Source organism: Chlorocebus sabaeus, chromosome 7 (assembly GCF_047675955.1).
Source record: "Chlorocebus sabaeus isolate Y175 chromosome 7, mChlSab1.0.hap1, whole genome shotgun sequence".
Lineage (NCBI taxonomy): Eukaryota > Metazoa > Chordata > Mammalia > Primates > Cercopithecidae > Chlorocebus > Chlorocebus sabaeus.
This window is the reverse complement of record NC_132910.1, coordinates 15,043,372-15,071,285: the sequence shown is the minus strand read 5'-3', so window position 1 is coordinate 15,071,285 and position 27,914 is coordinate 15,043,372. Positions and strand designations below refer to the sequence as shown.

The following is a 27,914-nucleotide window of genomic DNA, read 5'->3' as shown; positions in this document are numbered from 1 at the left end:
ATGGGAAGTGAGGAGCGCCTCTGCCTGGCCGCCCCACCGGTCTGGGAAGTAAGGAGCGCCTCTGCCCGGCCGCTGTGCAACCTTCCAAGTGTGAAGTGTGAAGCCTTGCGTGTGAGCATTTCTCTCTTCCCCAAGTTTGCATTTTCGACATTAAAGTTTACTTTTTAATTAAAAGTTTTAAATTGTAGAATATATATATATTTATATAATATTGGTCTTCTATTGACTTTTATGACCCTGATAGTTTTGAAGCTTGTAGTTAGCTTATTTTGTAAAATGCCCTTCAATTTGGGTTTTTCTGATATTTCCTTGTGATTAGATTCATGTAGCAGGATGATCACAGAAGCAATGTCATGTACTTCTCATTGTATGGTGTCAGATGGTGCACAATTTCAGTTTGTCCCATTACTGATGTCAAAACACAAAATCATTAGTTTAGTTATAGACCTAATTGGCTTTTATTTGGAATTTATGAGTTGAGATAGCCTCTATTCTACAAAATGGAAGAATAGATTGGCAGGGTGCAATAGAGAAGTGGATTTTGTAAGGTGAGAACAAGGGAACAGAACAATAGAAACGAAGCTGATTGGCCAATGTTAAGTTACTTCAGGTTACTTTTTTTCTTTTTTCTTTTCTTTTTCTTTCTTTTTTTTTTTTTTTTTTGAGACAAAATCTCACTCTATAGCCCAGGCTGGAGTGCAATGATCTTGGCTCACTGCAACCTCCTCCTCCTGGGTTCCAGCGATTCTTGTGCCTCAGCCTCCCCAGTAGCTGGGACTACAGGTGTGTGCCACCACACCTGGGTAATTTTTGCATTTTTGGTAGAGATGGGGTTTCGCCATGTTGGCCAGGCTGGTCTCAAACTCCTGGTCTCAAACAATATACCCACCTCAGCTTCCCAAAATGCTGAAATTACAGGTGTGAGCCACCACACCCGGTCCAGGTTACCTTTTTGCAAGGATTAAAGCAGAGGGAACTTCCTTATCGTGCTGGATGAAACTGGCCTGTTTAGGGATTTGCCTATTTTTCCTCCTGCTTTCTTGGAAGGTCAGATAAACAACTTAGTTTTGGCTTGGTTTAACTCCATTTTGGTCTGTTGGGCCTAGGGTAGGAGCCCAGTCTAAACAATGCCCTCCTATTAAGTTTTATTTAATTAACACTGATGATGTTCATTTTGTGTAATTTTTTTTAAACACACTCTAAGAAACCAGAATAATGTTGTTGTTTTAGAGATAAGGTCTTGCTCTGTCACTCAGTCTAGAGTCTAGTGACATGATCGCAGTTCACTGCAGGCTCAAACTCTTGGGCTCAAGCAACAATGGTGTTCAGCTGGATCACATGATTACTGTGGTGTCTGCCAGCTTCTTCACTGTAAAGATACTCTCTTTTCCTTTATAATGAATAACTGTGTAAATCTCCCATCCCTTCAAACTCTTAATTTACTCATGTTTTAATGTACATCTGCATGGGCTCATGATCTTTATTTTAGCAAATAGATTATAATTTGTTACTATCATTATTTATTTAATGTTCAAATCCTGACCACACTGGCCAGGGGAAGCCCATTCAAGTTCACTTCTGTGTCCTTTGACAGACCCTCATCATTGTTGGGATACTGTCTTGATTTCTGGTACAAGATGTTCCAAGCTCATCGTGTGCATTCTCAGTCCTAACTCTAGAATCAGCCAGCTCTCCAAGAAGTCCTCATTCCTTTTAGTGAAAAACAATATTTAGAAACCAGATCTGAGCACTAGGTGCGTTCACTGCTCTTCGGGTGTTGCTGCTCTCAGCACACGGAGCTAGGGAATAGAAATATATATGCATATATACACATTTAAAACTATATTATTCATTGATCTCTATGTATGAAAAACTTTAAGTTTTCACCAAAGCATCTAATTCCAGTTCAACAGCTTAGAGTTTATCCTAGTTTTCTCCCTTTCCATAGAGACTTGACTCTCATTATCCTTATCACATTCATTTATTTGATCAATCTTCTGGAGTACAGCTAATCTCCCATCTCATTCTCCCATGTGACAGGCTTTCTCTCCTGTTTGAGCCCTGACTCCCCATGCCAGAAACTGCCCTGCTGCATGGACAGCCTGCTCACCTCTCCTGGGCACTGACATTCCACATCCCTTCACCTGGCATCCCACTTATGCGTCCTGCCCAGGCTCTGCTTCCTCATGCTGGGCCACTGTGGATTCCTCTCTCTCCCAACTATGGAGGTCTACCATGCTCAATTTACCTAAAAAATAGAGGGAAAGGGAGAAGAGAGAAGGGAGGAAGCAGTGTAAGGAAAGTGAGAAGTGGAAGGCAGATGAAGGAGGGAGGGGAGGGAATAGAAGTGGGGTGCGTAGAAGGAGAAAGGAAGAGAGGAGGAAGAGGAGGGAAAAGAAAGAGAATGAAGAGGGAGGGAAGGGTCAAGAGAAGGGTGGAAGAGAGGAAAGGTGAGGAAAAATGTGTACTTTTTTATCTCTTTAAAAAAGGCAATGGCTAGGCTCAGCGTGGTGGCTCATGCCTGTAATCCCAGTACTTTGGGAGGCCAAAACAGGTGGATCACTTGAAGTTAAGAGTTCGAGTTCAACATGGTGAAACACTGTCTCTACTAAAAATACAAAAGTTATCTGGGCGTGGTGGTGCATGCCTGTAGTCCCAGCTACTCGAAAGGCTGAGGGAGGAGTGTCACTTGAACTAGGAAGGTGGAGGTTTCAGTGACCCGAGATTGGGTCACAGCACTCCAGCCTGGGGGTAACAGAGCTAGACTCTATCTCAAAAAAAAAAAAAAAAAAAAGGCAATGTCCAAGTGCAGTGGCTCATGCCTATAATCCCAGCACATTGGGAGGTCAAGGTGGGAAGATCATATGAGTTTGAGACCAGCTTGGGCAACATAGTGAGATCCTGTCTCTACAAAAAAAAAAAAAAAATGTTTAATTAGACAAACATGGTGGCATGGGCTTTAGTCCCAGCTAATTGGGAAGCTGAGGTGTGAGGCTCCCTTGAGCTCGGGAGGTTGAGGCTGCAGTGAGCCATGTGGGCCACTGTACTCTAGCCTGGGTGATAAAGTGAGAGTCTGTCTCAATCAATCAACCAATCAATAAAAATTAAGGCAAAGGCAAATATGGTAAAATGTTAAAGTTTTTTTTTTTTTTTGACACTGTTTCTTGCTCTGTCACCCAGGCTGGAGTGCAGTGGTGCGATCTCGGCTCACTGCAACATCTACCCCCTGGGTTCAAGCAATTTTCCTACCTCAGCCTCCTGAGTAGCTGGGATTACAGGCACACACCACCATGCCCGGCTAACTTTTTGTATTTTCAGTAGAGACGGGGTTTCACCGTGTTAGCCAGGATGGTCTTGATCTCCTGGCCTCGTGATCCGCCCGCCTCGGCCTCCCAAAGTGTTGGGATTACAGGTGTGAGCCACCGCGCCCGGCCAAAATGTTAAGTTTTGACAAAGCCTGAGTAACGGCTAAATGAGTGTTTGGTGGTTTTTTTTTCCTTTTTTTCTTTCTTTTTTTTTTTTTTTTTTTTTGGTATTGTCTGTGGTTTGCTTTTCAAACCGTGTGTGATTACGTTTCCTTCTTCTTGAATTATTTCCATTCCATTATGGACTGATATCCTTGTAAATATACTAAAAATGAGTAACTAGAAAAGTGAAATAGCAAACCAAAGACACGTAAAACATAGGCTCTCCAATTTTTATTATTAGATTCAACAGACATAAGATTATTCTGTGAAAGTGCTCTGAAATTTTCTAAATGCATTCTCTCAATTTCTTCATTTCTCCATTGACCAATACTAAGAGTCATGAGAAGCACTGTCTGCTAGCAACCCACAGTTTGAGTAACACTGTAGTCTAGATTTTTTCATGGTCAACACATGACTTTTAAAAATAAGATAAAAAACAGGTCAGGTGTGATGGCTCACACCTGTAGTCCCAGCACTTTGGGAGGCCGAGGTGGGTGGATCATGAGGTCAGGAGTTCAAGACCAGCCTGGCCAAGATGCTGAAATCCCATCTCTACTAAAAATACAAAAATTAGCCAGGGGTGGTGGTGGGTGCCTGTAATCCCACCTACTTAGGAGGCTGAGGCAGGAGAACTGCTTGAACCCCAGAGGCGGAGTTTGCAGTGAGCCAAGATGGTATCACCGCATTCCAGCCTGGGCCATAGAGCGAGACTCTATCTCAACAACAACAACAACAACAAAATATAAAAAACAAAGACGAAGAGCCTGGATTCTACTTTGAAAAGTCACACGTGTGTTCATGAATTTGTGGGTGACTAGATGAGGCCTTCTGCAGGCATTCATTCCATTGCCAAAGCATCCTGCCAAAATAATGGTGTTTAGGGACTGGTAAGTTGCCCTGACCTTGACTTCCTGGAATCTAGGGATGAAAGAAAAGAGAGAGAGAGTAGACTGGGAGAACCAAAGGGACAGAAGCCCAGGCAGACAGAAGCCCATTAGAAGGCTCCTTACAGAATACAAAAACTTCTAAGCAGAGAGAGGAGACGAGCAGAACGTTGTAAAGAGATTACTTTTAAAAAACTGTGTCTGTGTTTCTGGATCTTCCCCAGACAAGGCAGTCTCCTTTCCAGTCATTCCCGGTCCATGAGCCTGAGTAACTTGGAGTGTTGGCAGCTACTCTGAAAGCCTTTGGCTCCACGTTTTGCAGACAGTGACTACCCCCTGAGAGCCTTGTCTCCTGTCATCCGTGTGGAGATTCTGCAGTCCCCGTTGTTCTGGGATCCTGTAAACAAAATCACAGTGGAAGAGGGGAGATAAGGAACAGATGTGACCGGCACATCTGAAATACAAAACAAAGCACGACAGAAAACAAGGGTGCTGCACAGTTTTTTCCACAGTGGGGATCAGGTTTCTACGGGGTTTGACTTTGCTTTGGCACAGGGCGCTCTGAGTGGGTAGTGAGCGTGCTCAGCACAGGAAGAAAGGGGCTCTCTGCGGTGTTCATTTTGAAGGTTTATGTTTTTAGAGCAGCCATTTTGATTTGAAAAATGTGTCAGCTTAATGCCCTCTCCCCAGGGGCCTAAAAGGCCATTTCTTTAAGTGTGAATTTCCCAGCAAAATATTTACTAGATTTTTGGGCTTTTTTTTTTTTTTTTTTTTTTTTTTTTTTTTTAAGTACAGTTAACCTGGAATTTTCCCTAATACTTACAAGTGGTTTTTTCTTTAAATGAACCCTTTAGCTCAGTCGTGTGGAAAATATTATTCTTTATATTTCCTCTGCTGGAAGGCTTTAGGTTGCATTTTCCTTCCCCCGATGGCATTTTTATTCATGCTTGACAAGTCACTTTGACAGGTGGCCCTGGGAATTCTCTAGAGGCCAGGATGAGGTCTGGATACCATTCCTGGGTGGTCTGAGAGCAGGGTGTTTAAAGCTAACTTTTCACATTCTGGGTCTGGAATCGTTTCTGAATCCATTCCTCAGAGCTCTGCTGCTTGTTCTATGAGACTTCTCCTTCCAGTGCATGAATTGGGATTTTGGCTGCATGTGCTCATTAAGAAAACCCATGTCACTTGTCACAAGCGTAAAAAGAGTGTTTCAAATGTTCCTGGAAAACTTTCAGCTGGTCCACATCCATGCCTAGGTCCTTCTTATAATTTCCCATATTCCTCCCTGCCCGGGTTGTCCTTCGGAGTTATTTCTGAGGCAGAATGACTGCCACGGGTCAGCCAGTCAGACTGGCTGCCGGTAGGTGATGGGTAAAGTCATTGATGTGGATGATTAACTGACATTGGGGAAGGGGCTCGGGGATGAGGGAGGTGTTCCTAGGCTGGATTTCTATTAGTATGGCCAAGACACAAGATTTATAACAACCCTTCAAGGATTTAATACCCTTTTGTGAATATGATCTCAGAGGATCTTATTAATACAGAGGCTCATTCTGAAGCGAAGAAACTCAATAGACGTAAAAAAGCAGAGGGGGAAAAAACCTAGCCTTTATTCCCAAACATTTACTTAGGATGGATTTTCTTTTTCTTTTTCTTTTTTTTTTTGAGATGATGTCTCGCTTTTCCACCCAGGCTGGAGTGCAGTGGCATGATCTCAGCTCACTGCAACCTCCGCCTCCTGGGTTCAGGCAATTCTCTGCCTCAGCCTCCCGAGTATCTGGGATTACAGGCACCCGCCACCACGCCTGGCTAAGTTTTATATTTTCAGTAGAGATGGGGTTTCACCATCTTAGCCAGGCTGGTCTCGAACTCCTCACCTCAGGTGATCCACTCGCCTTGGCCTCCCAAACTGTTGGGATTATAGGCGTGAGCCATCGCGCCTGGCTAGGATGGAATTTTTTTTTTATGAAGACCCATTCACATGTAATTTCTTAAATGTTTTGAGCTTATTTATCCTAATTATTTTTTATCTTCTATTTTTTAATTGACAAATAAAAATTGTATGTATTTATGGTATACAACATAATGTTTTGAAATTTGGAGTGTCTAAATCAAGCTAACTAGCATATGCATTACATTACGTTATTTATTATAATTTTTAATTACAAAAAAATGTTTGATGTCATCAGTATGGCTATGAACATACATAAGTAAGCACTTTGAGACTGTTCTGAGATCTTCAGGATTTTTTTTCTTTCCTTCCTTCCTTCCTTCCTTCCTTCCTTCCTTCCTTCCTTCCTTCCTTCCTTCTTTCCTTCCTTCCCTCCCTCCCTCCCTCCCTCCCTCCCTGATGGAGTCTCACTCTGTTGCCCAGGCTAGAGTGCAATGGCGCAATCTCGGCTCACTGCAACCTCCGCCTCCCAGGTCTGAGTGATTTTCTTGCTTCAGCCTGCCAAGTAGCTGGGACTACAGATACCTGCTGCCATGCCTGGCTGATTTTTGTATTTTTAGTAGAGACAGGGTTTCACCATCTTGGCCAGGCTGGTCTTGAACTCCTGACCTCAAGTGATCCACCCGCCTCAGCCTCCCAAAATGCTGGGATTACAGGCATGAGCCACTCTGTTTTTTCCTTTCTCATCTATTTTGTGAAAGAAGGTAGTCTTAAAGCTATGGCACTGGGCAACACTGACCTCAGGGGATTAAGGAATATTAACCTGCATTCAAAACAATATCACTCTTCTTTAAAATAAATAAATAAATAAATTGAAACAGGGTCTCACTCTGTTGCCCAGTTTGGAGTGCAGTGGCATGATCATGACTCACTGCAGCCTAGACCTCCAGGGCTCAAACAATTCTCCCACCTCAGCCTCCTGAGTAGTTGGGATTACAGGCGTGTGCCACCATGCCCAGCCAATTTTTGGTTTTTGTTTTTTGTTTTTGTCTTTTTAAATTTTTTTGGTAGAGACAGGGTTTTGCCATGTTGCCAAACGGGTCTTAAACACTTAGGCCTAAGCAATCCACCACCTCGGCCTCCCAAATTGCTGGGATTACAGGCATGTCTGGCCACAGTATGACTCTTAAGGGAATGAAAAGACAAGACTGGGAGAAATTATTTGTAAAACATGTATCTGATAAAGAATTTAGGCCAGGCTCAGTGGCTCATGCCTGTAATCCCAGCACTTTGGGAGGCCAAGGTGGGTGGATCATGAGGTCAGGAGTTCAAGACCAGCCTGGCCAAGATGCTGAAACCCCATCTCTACTAAAAATACAAAAATTAACCAGGCATATTGATGGGCGTCTGTAATCCCAGCTACTCAGGAGGCTGAGGCAGGAGAATTGTTTGAACCCGGGAGGTGGAGGTTGCAGTGAGCCGAGATGGTGCCACTGCACTCCAGTCTTGGTGACAGAGCAAGACTCCGTCTCAAAACATATACATATACATACACATACACATACACATACACATACACATACACATATACATATACATATACATATACTTAGAATGTAGATACATATACTTAGAATGAGCAAGACTCTGTCTCAAAACATATACATATACATATACATATACATATACATATACATATACATATACATATACTTAGAATGGTAAAAATATATTTAAAAAAACACTGACACCACCAAATGTTGGGTGAGGATGTGGAGCACCAGGAACTCTCATTCATTCCTGGTTGTAAATGCACAATGGTACAACCATTTTGGAGGACAGTCTGGCAGTTTCTTACAAAGTTAAACGTTCTTACTACATGATCTAGCAATTGTGCTCCTGGGTTCTTACCCAAATGAATTAAAAACTTATGTCTACTCAAAAAGTTGCACATTGATATTCATAGCAGCTTTATTCATAATTGCCCAAAACTGGAAACAATCAAGATGTCCTTTTAGAGATCAATGAGTAAATTGTAGTACATCCTTAAAATGGAATGTTACGCGGTGATAAAAAAGAAATGAGCTATCAACTCATGAAAAGACATGAAGGAAACTCAAATGCATATTTCTAAAAGTAGCTAGTCTGTAAAGGTTACTTTATGATTCCACATATACGACATTCTGGAGAAGGAAAATCTTTGAGGCAGTACAAAGATCAGTGGTTGCCAGGGGTTGGGGAGGAGGGAGGGAGGAGTGGATGTGGGTGAAGCATCACTGTTACAATGGTGGATATGTGATGGTATACATTTGTCAAAACCCATAGAACTGTACAACACAAAGAGTGAATCCTAATATAAACTATGGCCTTTGCCGAGTGTTGTGGCTCACACCTGTAATTTCAGCATTTTGGGAGGCTGACGCAGGAGGATTACTTGAGGTCAGGAGTTTGAGACCAGCCTAGCCAACACGGTGAAACCCTGTCTCTATTAAAAATACAAAAATTAGTCAGGCATGGTGGCACACACCTGTAATCCCAGCTACTCGGGAGACTGAGGCAGGAGAATTGCTTGAGCCCGGAGGCGGAGGTTACAGTGAGCTGAGATCGCACCACTGCACTCCAGGCTGGGTGACAGAGTGAGACTCCATTTAAAAAAAAACAAACAACAACAACCACAAAAAACTATGGCCTTTGTTAATAACAATATATTCATATTGGTTCATCAATTGTAACAAATGTACCACATTAATTCAAGACATTAATAATAAGGAAAACTAGGGGAGATGGGAGTATATGGAAACTCTTTGTATTATCTGCTTAATTTTTATGTAAACCTAAAACTACTCTAAAAAGTAAAGTGTAATAATTTTTTTAAAAAGAGACTTAAAATGATCAGCTTTCATGACGAAGGGAAACTCTTATCTTCTACTATATTTCATATCTTTGCTGGTTCCTCAAGGGCCCTGGTCTAGCTTGTTCACCATTATATCCGCAATGACACATAGATGCTCAATAAAGACTGCTTAATCAGTATATTCAAAAGGCTTAGCCATTAAAACCTGCTCTTGGCTGGGAGCGGTGGCTCATGCCTGTAATCCTAACACTTTGGGAGGCTGAGGTGGGTGGATCGCTTGAGGTCAGGCATTTAAGACCAGCCTGGCCAACATGGTGAAACACCATCTCTACAAAAAAAATACAGAAATTAGCCAGCAGTCTAATTTCTGGTGGCAGAAATTAGTGGTGGCAGTCACCTGTGGTCCCAGCTATTTGGGAGGCTGAGGTGGGAGGATCGCTTGTACCTGACAGGTTGAGGCTGCAGTGAGCTGTGATAACACCGTGATCAGCCTGGGTGACAAAGTGAGATCCTGTCTCAAATAACAACAACAACACTTTTGTTCTCATCATTTTATACTCTGTTTGAACAGACAGAGCTTGACCAAGCACAAACCACTGTATTAATAGTTATTATGTATGGAACATTTAATGTGTATCAGCCATTTTTCTAGAACCTTGACATGAAGTACTTAATAATTCATTTACTCCTCATAAGAACCCCATGAAATGGTACTTGTTTTCCAGATAAGGAAACTTGGCCATAAAGAGTTTAAATAGGCCGGGTGCAGTGGCTCACACTTGTAATCCCAACACTTTGGGAGTCTGAAGCAGGTTGATCACTTGAGATCTGGAGTTCGAGACCAACCTGGCCAACATGGTGAAACCCCATCTCTACTTAAAAACACACAGACACACATACACAACAAAAATTAGACAAGTGTGGTAGTGCGCGCCTGTAATCCCAGCTACTTGGCAAGCTAAGGCACGAGACTCGCTTGAGCCTGGGAGGCAGAGGTTGCCATGAGCCAAGGTCACGCCACTGCCACTCTAGCCTGGTTGACAGAGCAAGACTCCATCTCCAAAAAAAAAAAAAAAAAAAAAAAAAAAAAAAACAAAGAGTTTAAATAACTTGTTCAAGGTTACAGAATCTGTGAGTTACAGAGACAGGATTCAAACCCAGAGAGTCTAGCTCCAGAGGCCATACTCTTTGACAACTCACTACAATAAAGCTGTGAGAATAAAGATGTGTACCTCCTCACTTAAGGAGATTTCAGTATAGGATAGTGAGGCATGAAGACTAGACAACTGTGCAGGGGGCTGATCTCTGTCCTCTGGAGGGCTCACTCAGCACAGCTCTAATGGATACACCTCAGCTGGGTGGCTTGTTTATCTACATCCTGAGCCTAGTTTTTCCTTCAGACACTATCACAGTTGACATTACTTACTGATTGTTTCTTCTGTGTTTATCATTTCCCCCAATTAGACTCAAACCCCTTCAGGTCAGGGATGACTTCTTATAATTGGCTCTCTTCCTGCATGGTGAATGGTTGTCTTAGTCAGTTCAGGTTGCTATAATAAAATACCTTAGATGGGGTAATTTATAAACAACAGAAATTTATTTTTCACAGTTCTAGAGGCTGAGAAGTCCAAGATCAAGGCACTGGCAGGATCCTTGTCTGGTGAGGGCTGCTGTCTGCTTCCAAGATGGCACTTGTTGCTCTGTCCTTACATGGTGGAAGGACAAAAGACCCAGGCAGCTTTCTGAAACCTTTTCTATAAGGGTATTCATCATATTCATGAGGGCTCCATCCTCATGGCCTCCTCACCTCCTAAAGTCTTTAGCTCTTAATACTATCACATTGGCAAATAAGTTTTGACATATGAATTTTGGGGGACATATTCAGACCCTAGTAGTGGTTAATAAATACTTTTGGATTGATTCACTGTTGGAATGACACTGAGTAAGAGAACAAATTCAAGTCCAGTTTTGAATAAAAATAGAATTCAAAAGTTATTGGGTTTGTGTTTGTTTCTTAGGATGTTTGGTAGCAGATTTCCACTTTATTTACATTTGGTTATCTGTGAAATCATAGTGTTTGATGTTAGCCATACCTTTGATAGCCCATTAGGGGGCAAATGCTTGTGTAAACCATTCATACAAAAGCAGAGAGGGGTCCCGACTGGATCCCAGAATTAAGGGGTCAGGAATCACCAGATTTAGTAGAAGGGGTCAATCTTCGGGGAGTTGGAGAGCTATGTTTTAGCCTAATATTGTTACTGGCACTGTGTCTGGGGTAGGTCATTTAACTTCTCTAAGCCTCAGTTTTCCCATCCATGACATGAAAGGTCACTTTTCTGGTGGGGGTGGACAGAGTCTCGCTCTGTCGCTCAGGATGGAGTGCAATGGCGTGATCTCAGCTCACTGCAACCTCTGCCTCCCTGGTTCAAGTGATTCTCCTGCCTCAGCCTCCTGAGTAGCTGGGATTACAGGCACAAGTCATCATACCTGGCTAGTTTTTGTATTTATGTAGAGATGGGGTTTCACCATGTTGGGCAGGCTGGTCTTGAACTCCTGACCTCAGGTGATCCGCCCGCCTTGGCTTCCCAAAGTGTTGGGATTACAGGTGTGAGCCACTGCACCCGGCCAACATGAAGATAATTTTACTTGCCCTGCCTACTTCACAGGCTTTTTGTGTCAACTGAGATTTTGGTAAGTAAAAGATCAAGATGTTATGTAAATTGAAAGAGAACATGATAGTAAAGGATAGTGATTAAATATTTTGTACTTCATTTGACACTAATTGTGCATTAGAAGCTTATTGTTTGAAATGGGGCATTGGCATAAATCATTTTTTTGGTGTTGTAGGATATGTTAAGAGCTTCTGGAAGAGGGTTTTGGTCATCTGGGTTAGCTGTTGAAGAACACCAAGTGAATGTCCTCTTTTCTCTCTAAATAAATTTCCCTCTGCTGGACATGGTAGCTCATGCCTGTAATCCCAGCACTTTGGGAGGCAGAGATGGGAGGATTGCTTGAGGCCAGGAGTTTGAGACCAGCCTGGGCAACATAAGGAGACCCCCATCTCTACAAAAAATGAAAAGAAAAATTATCTGGGCTTTGTAGCACACATCTGTGGTCTCAGCTACTTGGGAAGCTGAGGTGGGAGGATCACCTGAGTCCAGGAGGTCAAGGCTGCAGTGAGCCGTGATCGTACCACTGCACTCCAGCATGGGTGAAGAGGAAGACTTGTCACGAAAAATAAATAAATTAATTAAATTAAATAACATACATAAAACATCCAGCCCAGTGTCTCACATGTAGTAAGAGTTCGCTGGTTGTTGTTTCACATGACAACCGTGTTAGGGTTATTTGCATGTATGCCAGTCAGTCCTATTTGGTTATAAGTCCCCTGGGGGCAGGCTCTGAGTGTGCTCATCTTTGTCTTTCTTCTTCTGGAACTAAGAACTCCCTGAAGGTAGAGACCATTTCTTTTCCTTTTTTTTTTTTTTTTTTTGAGAAGGAGTCTTGCTCTGTCACCCAGGCTGGAGTACAGTGGCGCCATCTCAACTCACTGCAACCTCCACCTCCCGAGTTCAAGTGATTCTCCTGCCTCAGCCTCCCTAGTAGCTGGGATAACAGGCATTTGCTGACATGCCCAGCTAATTTTTGTAGTTTTAGTAGAAACGGGGTTTCACCATGTTGGCCAGGCTGGTCTTGAACACCTGACCTCAAGTGATCTGCCCGCTTCAGCCTCCCAAAGTGCTGGGAGTACAGGCATAAACCACTGCACCCAGCCCATTTCTTATTCTTGTAGACATTGTTCTTAGCAAATGGCAGGCACATGATAAGCAACATAGAAACTAGGTTGAAGGAGTGAATGAATGAATGAAGGAGTAAATGAATGGACGGAAACCACACAAAAATGAAGCGAATGGAAACCCAGGAATAGAGTATGATTCCATATGCCTGTTATTTTTGCTTGAAGTTAATTCTCAGATCTCTGCTGGGATCTTGGCTGACATGCATTTGCTGGAGTTGACTGGATTATATAATTGCTGTTTTCTGTCTCTACTGTGATTATGACTCAAACAGTGGATACATTTACGGTGCTACATAAATAATAATTATTTTAATTATGGTTTGACCTGTACAACATATTCTAGCAACGTAGCTGACTGTGCATTTGTGTATGTGCTCCTCTGAGAGTCCTGGAGAAGACTCCTATTATGAGGGTACAAAGGAATCTCCCCTCTATGCACATGGTAATTTTACAATTATAACATGGAGAAGTACAATACTACTGTAATTATAGCAAGTTTTCAGAACAAAATGGCTTTGAAATAATATATAATCTAACTGTATTGTACATATGTAGTATAAAGTTTAATTTGCTTAACAATGTTTTATTTTTGGTGCCAGGAAAAAATGGGTATATGGCCATTTTTCAGGCTTCCTATAAGAGTACGAAAGTGACTTATAAATTTTAAGTGAGACTTAAGCAACATGATTTGTGTAACATGCTTAACTAAGTGCCCAGCATGTAGTAAGTGCTCAATAAGTATTAGGTAACTGAACTTAACTAACAACAAGGATAAAAAAAATAGGTATAATTTGGCCATAGTGTATCTAAGTAAGCATTCGATATAAATGATGGTGTCTCTGCATTTTAAAAATGATCCTAGGGAACTCGGATTTGGTCCACATGCCACCTGTAGACCCTCATCAATTCAGTGAACTTTTTTTTAATCCCACTTGTAGTGCATAGGGGACCATGCTAGACACTGGAGGGGTTGAAGAATGGTTTAGGCCCATGGGGTCCATGGGTAGGACACAAAGATAAATATGATAATAACTGCTGCTATGAAACCGACAATGTAGTGAAAGAGACAAGACAGTCATGGAATAATAGAACTCTCACTGAGCACTTAGTACATGCCAGGCAGTGCTCTATGATTTTACTCAGGAAAAATCATTTAATCTTCATACAGATGAGGAAACTGAGGCATAGAGAGTTAAATAGGGTGTTACAGATAAGAAGCAGGTGAGATTCCAACTCAGGCTGTCTGATCAGAGTCTACACTCTTGACTGCTACATTATGGCTTCCCCTTTACACCTCACACCTTTAGTGTGCAAATAGCAGTGATATGAATATAATTTGCAGAGAGGGGTTAGAGAACTACCGTGGGAACATTACAGCCAAGATATTGGGACTACTTCTCCGAGGAGTGGCATTGAGTAAGAAAGAACAGCTGCTTAGAGGTTTTAACTGATACTCCCCATTTCCACCAAGTCTGGGGTAGACTACTCCTATGGGGTCCCACATCAACTATAATTACCCCTATTGGAGCCCTAAGTACATTTTACTGCAATTGCCTGTTTATCTGTCTCTTTGGCCATTAAATATATAAGCTCTTTGACCTGCTTGGACATATTTGTATCCTGAGCATCCAGGAGACCCTCAAGAGTTCACTGAGGGCTGGGCAGAGGGCCTTGCACCTTTAATCCCAGCACTTTGGGAGGCCCGGGTGGGAGGACCTCATGCCCAGAAGTTTGAGGCTACAGTGAGAAATGATCATGCCACTGCACTCCAGCCTGGATGACATAATGAAACCTTGTCTCTTAAGAAAAAAAATTATTGATATGACCTGTCACCTTTTTTTCCCCTGAAATTAGATATTTTACACAATAAAATGAATACATTTAATTTAAAAGACCAGATGCCTTGCAGAAATGCTCATTTATATAGCGCTAAGATGTGCTGAGCATGTAACTCAGGATTTGAAACAGTTTTGTGGCTAAAAATCAGTAGGATTATTGGAGCAAAAAGTAAACCTTTTAAATGCATACGTCATGGAGGATGAATGTTTCCCAATTATCTGGAAAGTTAATATGGCATTTTAAAGGAAAATAACAATAAATCCTGCTCCTGCTGTCATTTGAATGCTCTGTGCTTTGCTATTCTATTCACACACAGAGGATGTTCAGCCTTTCCAGTCCAGTAGGAAATACATAGCCGTAGTTGTCAGATGGGTGCTATTTAATTGAGCAGACAATAGAGGGAAACCAGGCTCACACAAGAGAGGATGACCATACTTCAGAAATGAACAAAATTAACAATTTATGATAATTCATGTATTCTCAAATTCCTTCCCAGGAATACTGTTTTTCACGTTATCAAATTCTGTCTCCATTGTTACTGAAATGTTAGAATATTAGAAGCATATTCTTTCTCACACCAAAGTTACTGGCTTCAGGATATGAGCCAGCTGGTTTCTAAGGGCTCTGTCTTCTGGAAAACATTAGGGTGCTTTTTGGAGATATGGAGGGCTATTTGTTTATTTTTAAAAATTCATTTCCTAGGCCAGGTGTGATGGCTCGCACCTGGAATTGCAGCACTTCGGGAGGCTGAGGTGAGTGGATCATCTGACGTCAGGAGTTCGAGACCAGCCAGGCTGAAGTGGGAGAATCCCTTGAATTCGGGAGGTAGAGGTTGCAGTGAGCCTTGAGCCCACCACTGCACTCCAGCCCCAGCAACAGGGTTAAGACTCTGTCGAAAACAAACAAACAAACAAACAAACAAACAAAAAATTTATTTCCTAGAAGACCCAAACCCTCCCCCAGGACTTAAGCCACACTCTCCTTCTTCAAGAACCCTCTTTGGGTTCCCCCCTGATGCTTTTTTCTCGAGGCTCCTGGCTCACAGACAAGCTCTGAGCTGCCTGTCTATGCATTGCTTGGTCTGCCACTCAGCCCCTCGCCAAGTCCACTTTCGGCCATGTTTTCCATGTATCTTCAGTGAGTGTCAAAATTCCATACCCAAAGTTGATATTTGACATTATTTTGGCTGGGCATGGTGGCTCATGTAATCCCAGCACTTTAGGAAGGTGAGGAGGAAGGATCGCCTGAGGTCAGGAGTTTGAGATCAGCCTGGATGACATAATGAGACTCCTGTTTCTACAAAAAATTAAAATTAAAATTAAATGGGCATGATCATTCATGCCCATAGTTCCAACTACTAGAGAAGCTAAGGCAAGAGGATCACCTGAGCCCAGGAGGTCAAGGCTGTAGCAAGCCATGATCACGCCATTGCACTCCAGCTTGGGCGACAAAGCAAGACCCTATCTCAAAAAGGGTCAATGTACACATTGTCTGAAATACACTGGATTCATTCATTCTTTCTTTCAAAAAACATTTGTTGAATGCCCAGTATATGCTAAGCACTGTCTGGCAGGCACAGGCACTAGAGTGGATTATGAAGTAATGAGGCTCCTTGTTTTCATGAACTTTATACTCTAAAGAGAGGAACAAACAAATAAACCAAGAGATCAATATGTACCTATAAACTGTGGGTCAGTGCCATGTGGTAGTCCTATGATGAGAATAAGAACAGGAAGGAGGGGTCAAGGACTTCCCTCCTAAGGACAGATACTAAATCTGAGATAGGAGGGGTAGGGAGGAAGGCTAGCGAAGAGGTGGGAAAGAAGGTGGATGGAGGAAAGTTTTCCAGGCAGAGGAAAGCAGTCTGCAGATCCAGATGTGGGAAAGAGCTTGATAGATCTTAAGAAGGAAAAGACCATTGTAGAAAGGAAAAAGAGTGGTATGAGATGACATTGGAGAAAGTAGGCAGAGCCACATTTAGATGTCTGGGTTTTGTTTTAAATTCAATGGGAAGCCACTGATGGCCACTAAGTAGGAGGTGACATCAATCAGATTTACAAAAGAGCATGCTGCCCATGAGAATGGCTAAAATTAAAAAAACATCAAATCTTGGCAAAAATACAGAGCAAATGGAACATTCATATCTTTCCAGTAAGAGTATAAATTGGTTTAAGTACTTGGGAAATTGGCAATATCTACTTAAGTATGCATACCCCATGCCCAACAATTTCATTCCTAGGTATATTTCAACAGAAATGCATACATACACTCACCAGAAGAAAGGCATGAGAATGCTCGTCACAATATTACTCATAATAGTCAAAAGCTGAAAATTACTCAAGTATCCATCAAGAGTAGAATGGGTAAATAAATTGTGGTAAATTCATACAATGAAATACTTCCCAGGAATAAGACTAAACAATCTGCAACTATAAGCCACAACATGGATGAATTTCATCAACAAAATGTTGAATAAAAGATGCCAGGTACAGAAGAGGATGCATGGGATGATTCTACTACATAACATTTTAAAGCAGGAAAAAGCAATCTTATGGTGTTAGAAGTAAAGATAGTGGTTCCCCAACCCAAATGCTCATCAATGACAGACTGAATAAAGAAAATGTGGTACATATACACCATGAAATACTATGCAGCCATAAAAAAGGGTGAGTTCATGTCCTTTGCAGGGACATGGATGAAGCTGGAAATCATCATTCTCAACAAACTACTACAGGAACAGAAAACCAAACACCGCATGTTCTGAACACATGGACACAGGGAGGGGAACATCACACACCAGGGCCTGTTGGGGTGTGGGGAGCTAGGGGAGGGATAGCATTAGGAGAAATACCCAATGTAGATGACGGGTTGATGGGTGCAGCAAACCACCATGGCACGTGTATACCTATGTAACAAACCTGTACGTTCTGCACATGTATTCCAGAACTTAAAGTATAATAATAAAAAAAAGAGAGTGGTTCCCTTGGAAGGAGGTAGCATGGAAGGGGCATGAGTGGATGTCTGGGATGCTGGTCATGTCTTATGTATTGATCTGGCATTGGTGACATGAGTATCCTCTTTTACGTAAAACCACTGAGTTATACAATATATGTTATATTTCAATAACCTACATATAACTTGCATAAAAAATAAGACTTTTTGTTTTTTTTTTGAGATGGAGTTTCACTCTTGTTGCCCAGGCTGGAGTGCAATGGCGCAATCTCGGCTCACTGCAACCTCCACCTACTGGGTTCAAGCGATTCTCCTGCCTCAGCCTCCCACGTAGCCGGGATTACAGGCATGCACCACCACGACCAGATAATTTTTGTATTTTTAGTAGATACAGGGTTTCAACATGTTGGTCAGGCTGGCCTTGAACTCCTGACGTCAGGTGATCCATCTGCCTCGGCCTTCCAAAGTGCTGGGATTACAGGCATGAGCCACCACACCAGGCCAAAAATAAGACTTTATGTTTTAATAAGGGTACCCTGATTGCTGTGTGGAGAATGAATTGACAAAGGCAGGAGTTGATGTAGGTAAGCAATTGGAAGGTGATTCCTGGAGAGAGGAACCTCTTGAGATTAGATTGACGCCGTGGAGCAACAGAGGAGTGGACAGACTTGAGAGACTCTTGGAAGGTAAAAATCAATAAAACTTGCCATTGACCAGGCACGGTGGCTCATGCCTGTAGTCCCAGCACTTTGGGAGGTCAAAGCAGGTGGATTGTTTGAGGTCAGGAGTTCGAGACCAGCCTGACCAACATGGTGAAGCCCGGTCTCTACTAAAAATACAAAAATTAGCCAGGCATGGTGGTGCACACCTGTAATCCCAGCTACTTGGGAGGCTGAGGCAGGAGAATTGCTTGAAGCCAGGAGGTGGCAGTTGCAATGAGCCAAGATCATGCCATTGTACTCTAGCCTGGGCCACAGAGTGATAATCCACCTCACACAAAAAATTAAAAATTAAAAAAAATTAAAGCTTGCTATTGGCCTGAATAGGAGTTAAGAGAAAAGGAAGAACAAAGTAGACTACTAGATCTGGGGCCTGGGCTACTGAGTGGTGGTGTTATTATTTGAGACAGGAAAGTCTAGGGGAGAATCAAGCTTGGGTGAAAATCTACAGTTCAGGACTCAAGGCTTCCCATTACGTCTATTGGTGCAAGGCTGATTTTAGAGAAAATGGAGAAAATCAAAATGACTCAGGACACCTATAGCTTTGCCAGCTTTGACAAGGACTCTCTGGACAAAAAGAGGGAACATTCACATTCAAAAGAATTTTCTTCCTAGGATTTCACAGTCTCTCCTCCAACTCTTCTCCACTCCTTTAGCTCTGGATCTGACAAGCAAACTCCTGCCACCAGAAAAGTGATGAGGATATCCTTGCATTCCTCTCTCTTGGCCAGAAAGTGGAACATTCCCATGTCTTCTTTTTAGGTCAGGGAGTGTTGCAATTAAAGAAAAGACTTTTCCTAGGATAAGAAGGAAAGGAAACAAAAGTACCAGCCAGAGAACACAAAGTGGATGGAAAACGAAGAGTGTTTTCTGAGCTGCCCAGGTTCTGACCCAAACAACACAATGTTGAAAGAGCTGCGATGCTGGAGCTGCAGGGTGCAGGTGGGGGTGTCTGGGGCAAGGCAGGAGAGGGCGTCGGGGATCCTGTATTATATGGTAGGCATGGTAGGCTCTGCAGAGGATTCTGGCACTCAAGCTTATAGTCATTGAACACCTTTGAATAGCACAGTGTGGTTCGCATTTCAGAAGGATCCTTATGGTAGGACTGTGGGGGGTGAGGAGAAGAGGTAAAGATTGGAGTTGGGAGATGTAGTTAAGAGGCTGTGACCATAGTCTGGACAAGCGAAGGCAAGGACTTGAACTAAGGCCCTGGAGGCAAGAAGGAATGAAAGACCTGGTGCCAAGAATGATTTGGGAGGTCAGTCTGGAGATTTCCCAGTTTAGGGAACTGGGCAGATTCTCATGGGGAGGGGGATGGGTTAGTCAAGGACAATGTCCAGGCTGAAGGGACCCTTGGAACTGTGACATCAACAACTGAGATAATACAGGACAAGAAGGAGATTTACAGGAGCTTGAATAGGATTTGTTGACTCCTGTGATCTGGTGAGAATCTAAATCCTGTCTTGCAAAAGTTGTCATTGTTCTGGTCAATCGATGCCCCACCCAGGCACTGAGTCACTGGTTCCATGCATTTGTTCATATGCTAATTTGTTCATAAACTTCTGGGAAATTACTTTCTATTTCTTATCTCCTCGCTGTTTCTTCCTGGTCACCAAGTACTCAGCCTTGCATGTAGAAGGTACTATACCCAAATTACCTTTTGAATTTAGTGGCATTTATACAGTGTGAACCATGATGCTAGGAAAAAGACACAGGAGACCAGTTGTGGTGGCTCACGCCTATAATCCCAGCACTTTGGGAAGTGGAGGCTGGCAGACTGCTTGAGCTCAGGAGCTAGAGACTAGCCTGGGCAACATGGCCAGACCCCATGTCTTCAAAAAACACAAAAATTAACCGGGTGTAGTGGCACACGACTGTGGTCCAATTACCCAAGAGGCTGAGGTTGGAGGATTGCTTGAGCCCAGGGGTTGAGGCTGCAGTAAACTGTGATTGTGCCACTGCACTCCAGCCTGGGTGACAGAGCGAGACCTGTCTCAAAAAGAAAAAAAATTAAAAAGACAAAGGAACACTAAAAAGACAAAGGAACACTAAAGCCCACCCCATTTAGATGAAAGGAGAAAAATAATGTTTTCCTTTGAGTTCTTTGGTTAGCAACTCTGTCCCCATTATGTGCACATAAATTATTTCAAATGGCAAAGAGCACGATGATGTTTGAGATATCATTGCTGGGAGCCAGGAGGGTCCCTGTTCTTTCCTTATCTGAGTATGACAGTAGCTTGAGTAAATCAGTGACCTCTCCTACTCAGTTTCTTTTTTTCTTTTTCTTTCTCTTTCTTTTTTTTTTTTTTTTTTTTTTTTTTGGAGACAGAGTCTTGCTCCATCACCAGGCTGGAGTGCCCTCTGGGCTCACTGCAACCTCTGCCTCCCAGGTTCAAGCAATTCTCATGCCTCAGTCTCTTGAGTAGCTAGGATTACAGGTGTGCACCACCATGCCTGGCTAATTTTTTTTTTTTTTAAATTTTTTAGTAGAGATAGAATTTCACCATGTTGGCCAGGCTGGTCTTGAACTCCTGGCTTCAAGTGATCTGCCCACCTCAGCCTCCCAAAGTACTGGGACCACAGGCATGAGCCAGTATGCCTGGCCTTCTACTCAGTTTCTGTGTGCAAATGGTGATAAATCACTGCCCTTTCTTTCCGTGGCTGTGAGGATCATCAAATAAGCTCATATATTCAGATATGCTTTGGAAGGAGTAAAATGGCATTGGAAATACCGGGCCATATAAAATGGAATAGCAAAACTAAACTGAAAGGAAATGACCTGTATACTTCTATTGGTCCATGGGGATTTTGGAAGTATCAGGGTAACTGAAATATTTATTTTTCATTCAACTTTCAGGTAAAATGTAGACCCAGCGGGTGTTTATCCTCTAGGCGGTGTGTGTGACTGCACGTGTGACACAAGGATGAGGTACTTGTCACACAGCTTTAGAATGAAACTTGAAAAGGTTACAGAGAGGGCTGTGAATTTTAACCTGTGCTCCGAGATGGAGTACTAAGCAGCACCTATCAGAAAAGCTCTTCCTTCGTCCTCTGGGTGGGGTGAAAAGGGAACTCTTGAATCTCCAATCCCACTTTCTCAGGTTCTATTAGTGGCTTTAGTGAAAGCAAACAGGACTCAGACAGGAAGATAAGATAACCACTATCTGAAGTGTGAGCCTGCAGTTTTAAATTGCCTATTATTTGGAAATACTTTCAGTCTCATTTGGATGCTAAGAGCAAAACTTAAATCTATGACACATAGTCCTAGACAACTTGTTTATTAAATGTGCAGAATAAAGATTTGATGCAAACTTCTATGGCAATAAACTAGGTTCATGGGTGGGTATTAGGTTAAACCAAACGAATTGCTGACATTCAAGGGATTTTTGGCTGCAACAGTTACATAGGCCAGAACTGCCTAATCTAATCCAGATTCTGTCACTGGCAAATTCGAATCACCCACAGGAATCTTTGACAGAATTTATATTAGTCATTCCTTACTTTTTGTGTGTGTGATAGTCTGGTATGTCTCTAATTGTATCAAAGAGTATTGAAGTATACCTTAAATCAAGTTTACATTCATGTATCTTTACAAATAAAAATATGTCACTGCACTCTTATTTAGTACAATATGTGTTAATGTTAGAGAATAAACACAAATCTTGGAAATCATCATGATCATGCCTGAATTTGACCAGAATAGAGGCAGGCATTAAATCTGAATTAGCAATATCTTGTGTGTGTGTGTGTGTGTGTGTGTGTGTGTGTGTGTCTGTGTGTGTGTATGTGTGGTGCTACTGGTGGCTGTAGCAACATAACCACAAATACATGAATCTTGTAGTTGGATAAATCATTTTGATTCAGCCAACCTTTATTTTCTCAAGTGAACAAAATGCGGCTTTCCACAATAACAATAGTATCAGGTTTTTCACAGGGGCTGCCATAGGATAGTATTTGATAATAAATATTTTCTATAATGAATGCTTGTTTTAGAATGTTGTTTTTAGGCCGGGCGCGGTGGCTCAAGCCTGTAATCCCAGCACTTTGGGAGGTCGAGACGGGCGGATCACGAGGTCAGGAGATCGAGGCCAGCCTGGCTAACACGGTGAAACCCCGTCTCTACTAAAAAATACAAAAAAAAACTAGCCGGGCGAGGTGGCGGCGCCTGTAGTCCCAGCTACTCGGGAGGCTGAGGCAGGAGAATGGCGTAAACCCGGGAGGCGGAGCTTGCAGTGAGCTGAGATCCGGCCACTGCACCCCAGCCTGGGCCACAGAGCTAGACTCAGACTCCCTCTCAAAAAAAAAAAAAAAAAAAAAAAAGAATGTTGTTTTTATGGAAAAACCTCAGAAAGTTAAATCTTTTAATTCCACGATGAAGTCTAGTCTGTCAAAATACTGTTTTTGTGATAATAAATGCAAAACCTACTATGCCATTTCTTACCAGCAGCCAAGATTTTTTTTTTTAAATGTTTGAGAATTTCAGCAGTTGATGCAAAGTGGACATTATGAGCCACGGATCTATGTTACAGGAGTCAATTTTAGACATTTAATTTGAGTGGAATTTAAGTGTAGCTCCTCCCTTATCTCTTTGAAGTTGCTGGGGCCCTGTTGCATTTTAAATCTACTCAAAAGTGCCTCTAGGAGCAAGACCCGCTGGTCGCAGCCACTGATGGAGTTCATGGCCAACCCTCTCCCCACTCCTGTCCCTATGCATTTATTCATGCAGTTCCCTCTAGAAGAAACACACCTCTGGTCGTTTTTCTCTCTCTCTTTCTCTCTTTTTCTTTCTTTTTTTTTTTTTGGTTTTTTTTTGTTTTTGTTTTTGTTTTTTTAGAGACAGAGTCTCACTCTCTCGCCCAGTCTGGAGTGCAGTGAAACGATCTCGGCTCACTGCAACTTCCATCTCCCAGGTTCAAGCGATTCTTGTGTCTCAACCTCCCGAGTAGCTGGGACTACGGGCATGCGACACCACGCCCGGCTAATTTTTATATATTTAGTAGAGACAGGGTTTTTGCATGTTGGCCAGGGTGGTCTCAAACTCCTAGCCTCAAGTGATTTGCCTGCCTCGGCCTCCCAAAGTGGTGGGAATACAGACGTGAGCCACCGCGCCCGGTCCGTTCTTCTTTTTCTTTTTCTTTTCTTTTCTTTTTTTTTTTTTTTTTTTTGAGACGGAGTCTCTCTCTGTCGCCAGGCTGGAATGCTGTGGCTCCAGCTCGGCTCACAGCAACCTCTGATTCTCTGGTTCAAGCGATTCTCCTGCCTCAGCTTCCCGAGTAGCTGGGATTACAGGCACGCGCGAGCACGTCCAGTTAATTTTTGTATTTTTAATAGAGACGAGGTTTCACCATGTTGGCCAGGATGGTCTCGAACTTCTGATCGTGGTCCTCCCGCCTCGCCTCGCAAAGTGCTGGGGTAACAGGCGTGAGCCACCGCGCCAGGCCCGGTTCTTCTTACTCTTAAAGGCAGCCCAGACAGCAGCCCAAGAAGCCCCCCGCCCCGCCCCCCAAACCTCTTAGTTTGCGTAAAGCGCCTCGATTCCGTGTGGTCATGGCTTTATATTTGTCCCTCTTCCAGTTGAAATAACTTGTGCGCCTATATAGGGCCTGGCCCGCGGTGGAATGGTCGCGGCTGCAGCTGGAATCGCATCACTTCCTCCTCCCCTCCCCCAGCACTGACACACGAGCCCCAGTGTCCTGAGGATGACTCCAAACAGCGTCGGGCCTTCAAGTGGAACTTCAGGCTTGTTGAGGAGTGGCCTGGAACTGCACCAGATTTCAGGGGTGCCTGGGGAGGCTTAGAGATGGGAGACGCCCTGACTTGGTTCCTTTCCAAAACATTTGGGAACACTTGGCTTGGTTTCAGGCACCAAATGAGGACTCGCCCACGGTGGACTTAGTTCTGAGGTGGCCTCTTGCTCCCTCTAGTGGTTTAGAAATCACAGCCCTGCAGGAAGGTCAAAAACGGGTCCGGTTTTTCTCCGAGGAGGAATCCTCATTAACCATTTAGACATCTACTGCGCAGTGAAGTCAATTCATGAATACGTTTCTGAGCAATCCAATAATTAACCAAATGCACACACAATAAGGACTTTGGACCGTCTTGTGGGATCCTTGGAGGACCTTGGATTCATTTTATAATGCAAACCTAACATGCTGTTAAGTACCCAAGGAATAATTGAAAATATGCTTTAATCAAAGTCAATCACCCTGTCATTGTCAGCCTGTGAAACATTAGCTCATGGAGCGGGATGACAGCACGCAGTTCTCTTATCGCTCCAAGATAACTCCACCAGGATGACAGAGAAGCATCAGATTTGGAGATGTCACTAGTCTGGAGTCTCAGTTACATTCAAATTTCATGATAGCCTATCCTTGGGGAACTGAATTGTCTCTTTTGAACAAAGACAATTTCCTAGTTGGGTGAGTTCAGTCATTTTGTGATTCAATATCAGATCATTACAGTTCCTTTGGGACATAAAAACTATCGTTTCTAGAGACAGAGGAGTGTACTTTGCGATGTATGTTCCTGCCCTATACATACACTTCTTATGCGACATATATTTTCTGAATGACTTAAAAATAATAGCTGAATGTGGCATCTTTCTTCAGAATAGCACGAAGCTTTAAATATCACCTACTGTGGGGTGCAGCGGCGCATGCCTGTAATCCCAGCACTGGGGAGGTTGTAGTGGGAGAATTAGGCTTGATTTTCAGAGTTTGAAACCAGCCTGGGCGACATAGGGAGACACTGTCTCAATTATAAATAAATAAATATCACCTCCTCAGGGAAGATTTCCTGAGGCACCAGACCAGCCTGGGCTTCCCACAGTGACGACGGCCTCCCACAGCACTGGCTGACCACAGAGCACTGGTCATGCCTGCCATTTAATCAGGGCCTGGTTTGTTTTCCATCTGTCTCCTCTGTCCAAAGCTGAGCTCCATGGTTGTTTGTCCATGACAGCATCCCAGAGTCTAGCACAGTGCTGGTATAGGAGGTGCTGAATAAATATTTGTCAACTGATACAATCTAGGGGGGGTAAATGCTGAGGAGACAGACTGCAGAGGTGAGCTGGGTTTTTTTGTTTTTTTGTTTTTTTTTTGAGACAGAGTCTTCCTCTGTCACCCAGGCTGGAGTGCAGTGGTGCCATCTCAGCTCACTGCAACCTCCGCTTCCCAGGCTCAAGTGATTCTCCTGCCTCAGGCTCCCAAATCGCTGGGATTGCAGGGGGCCACCACACCTGGCTAATTTTTGTATTTTTAGTAGAGATGGGGTTTCACCATGTTGACCAGGCTGGTCTCGAACTCCTGACCTCAGGTAATCCACCTGCCTCAGCCTCTCAAAGTACTAGGATTACAGGCGTGAGCCACCGTGCCTGGCCTGATTCTTATCTTAGGGCTGTGAGGGAACCCTTCATTCAAATTATGAGCAGAAAAAAATACCTTATTAAAGGCTCAGGATAGTGAGGTGCAGGGCTGAGATTAGCACCCAGGTGGCCAGTGCACATCTGCAACCACAGTGCAGCAAGAGAAACCCAGAATTCTCCCACTCAACTCCCAAGTCAAGCAGGAATCACCATCCCCCGGCTCATGGAGCTGCATTTCTTTGCCAAGGGCCTGACGGAAACTGTCCTAAGCTCTGGGGGATGGTTTACCAGCAGGACTGTCCCATTATCTTAACATGTGTGGGATGTTTACCTTTCCAAAGGCATTTTTTTTAAAAAAAAACAGACTGGAGTGCAGTGACATGATCTCAGCTCACTGCAACCTCAGCCTCCCGGACTCAAGAGATCCTCCTGCCTCAGCCTCCTGGGTAACAGAGATGGCAGGTACATGCCACCACACCCAGCTAATTTCTCTACTTGTAGGTGAAATGGGGTTTCATCATGTTGGCCAGGCTGGTCTTGAACTCTTGACCTCAAGTGAGCCACCCTCCTTGGCCTCCTAAAGTACTGGGATTACAGGTGTGAGCCACCGTGCCTGGCCTCTAAAGGCAAATTTTTAAAGCACTGAAAATTAAACAATAACATAAATACCTGGAAGCTCTGGAGGCAGCAAAGACAGAGGCCAAAAGTGTGCAGACTGTAAGAATAGAATAAAGAGTAAGGGTAAGACTATAAAGAGGAATGAAAATATGAGGCCAGGTGAAAAGATAGGGAAAAGAGAATGAATGTGTTCCTTCTTGTGTCCTTCAGCTTTCCTTCAGTATCACTGACTATCTGAAGAGAAATTTAGTTAAACAGGCAGCATGTATGAATTGAATGCTGGGAAAGAAACACATACATTTAAAATCCCACAGGAAAATTATAAATGTGAGCAGGTCAGCAGGGAGGCACCCAGCCTTGGTGGGCCTCCTGGGATGTCATGTAGCTGAGTGTGTGTTTTCAGCCCCGCTATATCCCAGGTTTCATTTTTGAGTGAGGGTGATGGTATTTGGAGTTAGAATGAGTAAACCCTTTTTGACTTTATTAGGTAGGATTGTTAAGGTTGGCTGTAAATAATAGAAAAAAAAATCAAAATAAGTGGCTTAACAAGAGAGAGAGAGAAGGTAGAATTTTAGGCCAGGCACTGGCCTACATTTGTGGCTCATGCCTGTTATCCAAGCACTTTGGGAGGCCAATGCAGGAGACCAGGAGGTCGAGGCTGCAGTGAACCATGATTTCACCAAGGCACTTCAGCCTGGGCAACAGAGTGAAACCTAGTCTCAAGAAAAAAAAAAAAAAAAAGAAAAAGAGCCTGGGTGCAGTCGCTCACACCTGTAATCCCAGCACTTTGGGAGGCCAAGGTGGGTGGATCACCTCAGGTCAGGTGTTCGAGACCAGCCTGACCAACGTGGAGAAACCCCATCTCTACTAAAAATACAAAAAAAAAAAAAAAAAATTAGCCGGGCATGGTGACGCATGCCTGTAATCCCAGCTACTCGAGAGGCTGAGGCAGGAGACTCGCTTGAACCCAGAAGGCAGAGGTTGCAGTGAGCCAAGATTGCGCCATTGTACTCCAGCCTGGGCGACAAGAGCAAAACTCCATCTCAAAAAAAAGAGAGAGACAATCTTCTCTCTGCTCGCGTGGCAGACTCGCAAGGGCGCCACAAAAAGACAAGAAGCCCAAGAAGTCAACCTGGAAGTTTAATTTGGACCTTACTCATCCAGTAGAAGATGGAATTTTTGATTCTGGAAATTTTGAACAATTTCTATGGGAGAAGGTTAAAGTCAATGACAAAACTGGATATCTCGGGAATGTTGTTCACACTGAATGCTTCAAGAATAAAATCACATTCTTTCTCAGAAACAGTTCTCTAAAAGGTATTTGAAATACCTTACCAAGAAATACCTTAAGAAGAGCAATCTTCATGATTGGCTTCGAGTGGTTGCATCTGACAGAAGACTTACGAACTTCATTACTTCCAGATTAGTCAAGAAGATGAATCAGAGTTGGAGGACTAGGCAAAGGCTTCCCTTGTAGGGCTTTGCTTATTAACAAAATAAATGAAGTATATGTGAGAAATACCAAGAA

General features: G+C 43.1%; 1 pseudogene; it reads left to right on the top strand.

Annotated features, from left to right (window-relative positions):
- Positions 1 to 27,844, top strand: LOC119621071 (ribosomal protein eL22-like pseudogene; annotated as a pseudogene).
- Positions 27,845 to 27,914: the final 70 nt, after the last annotated feature.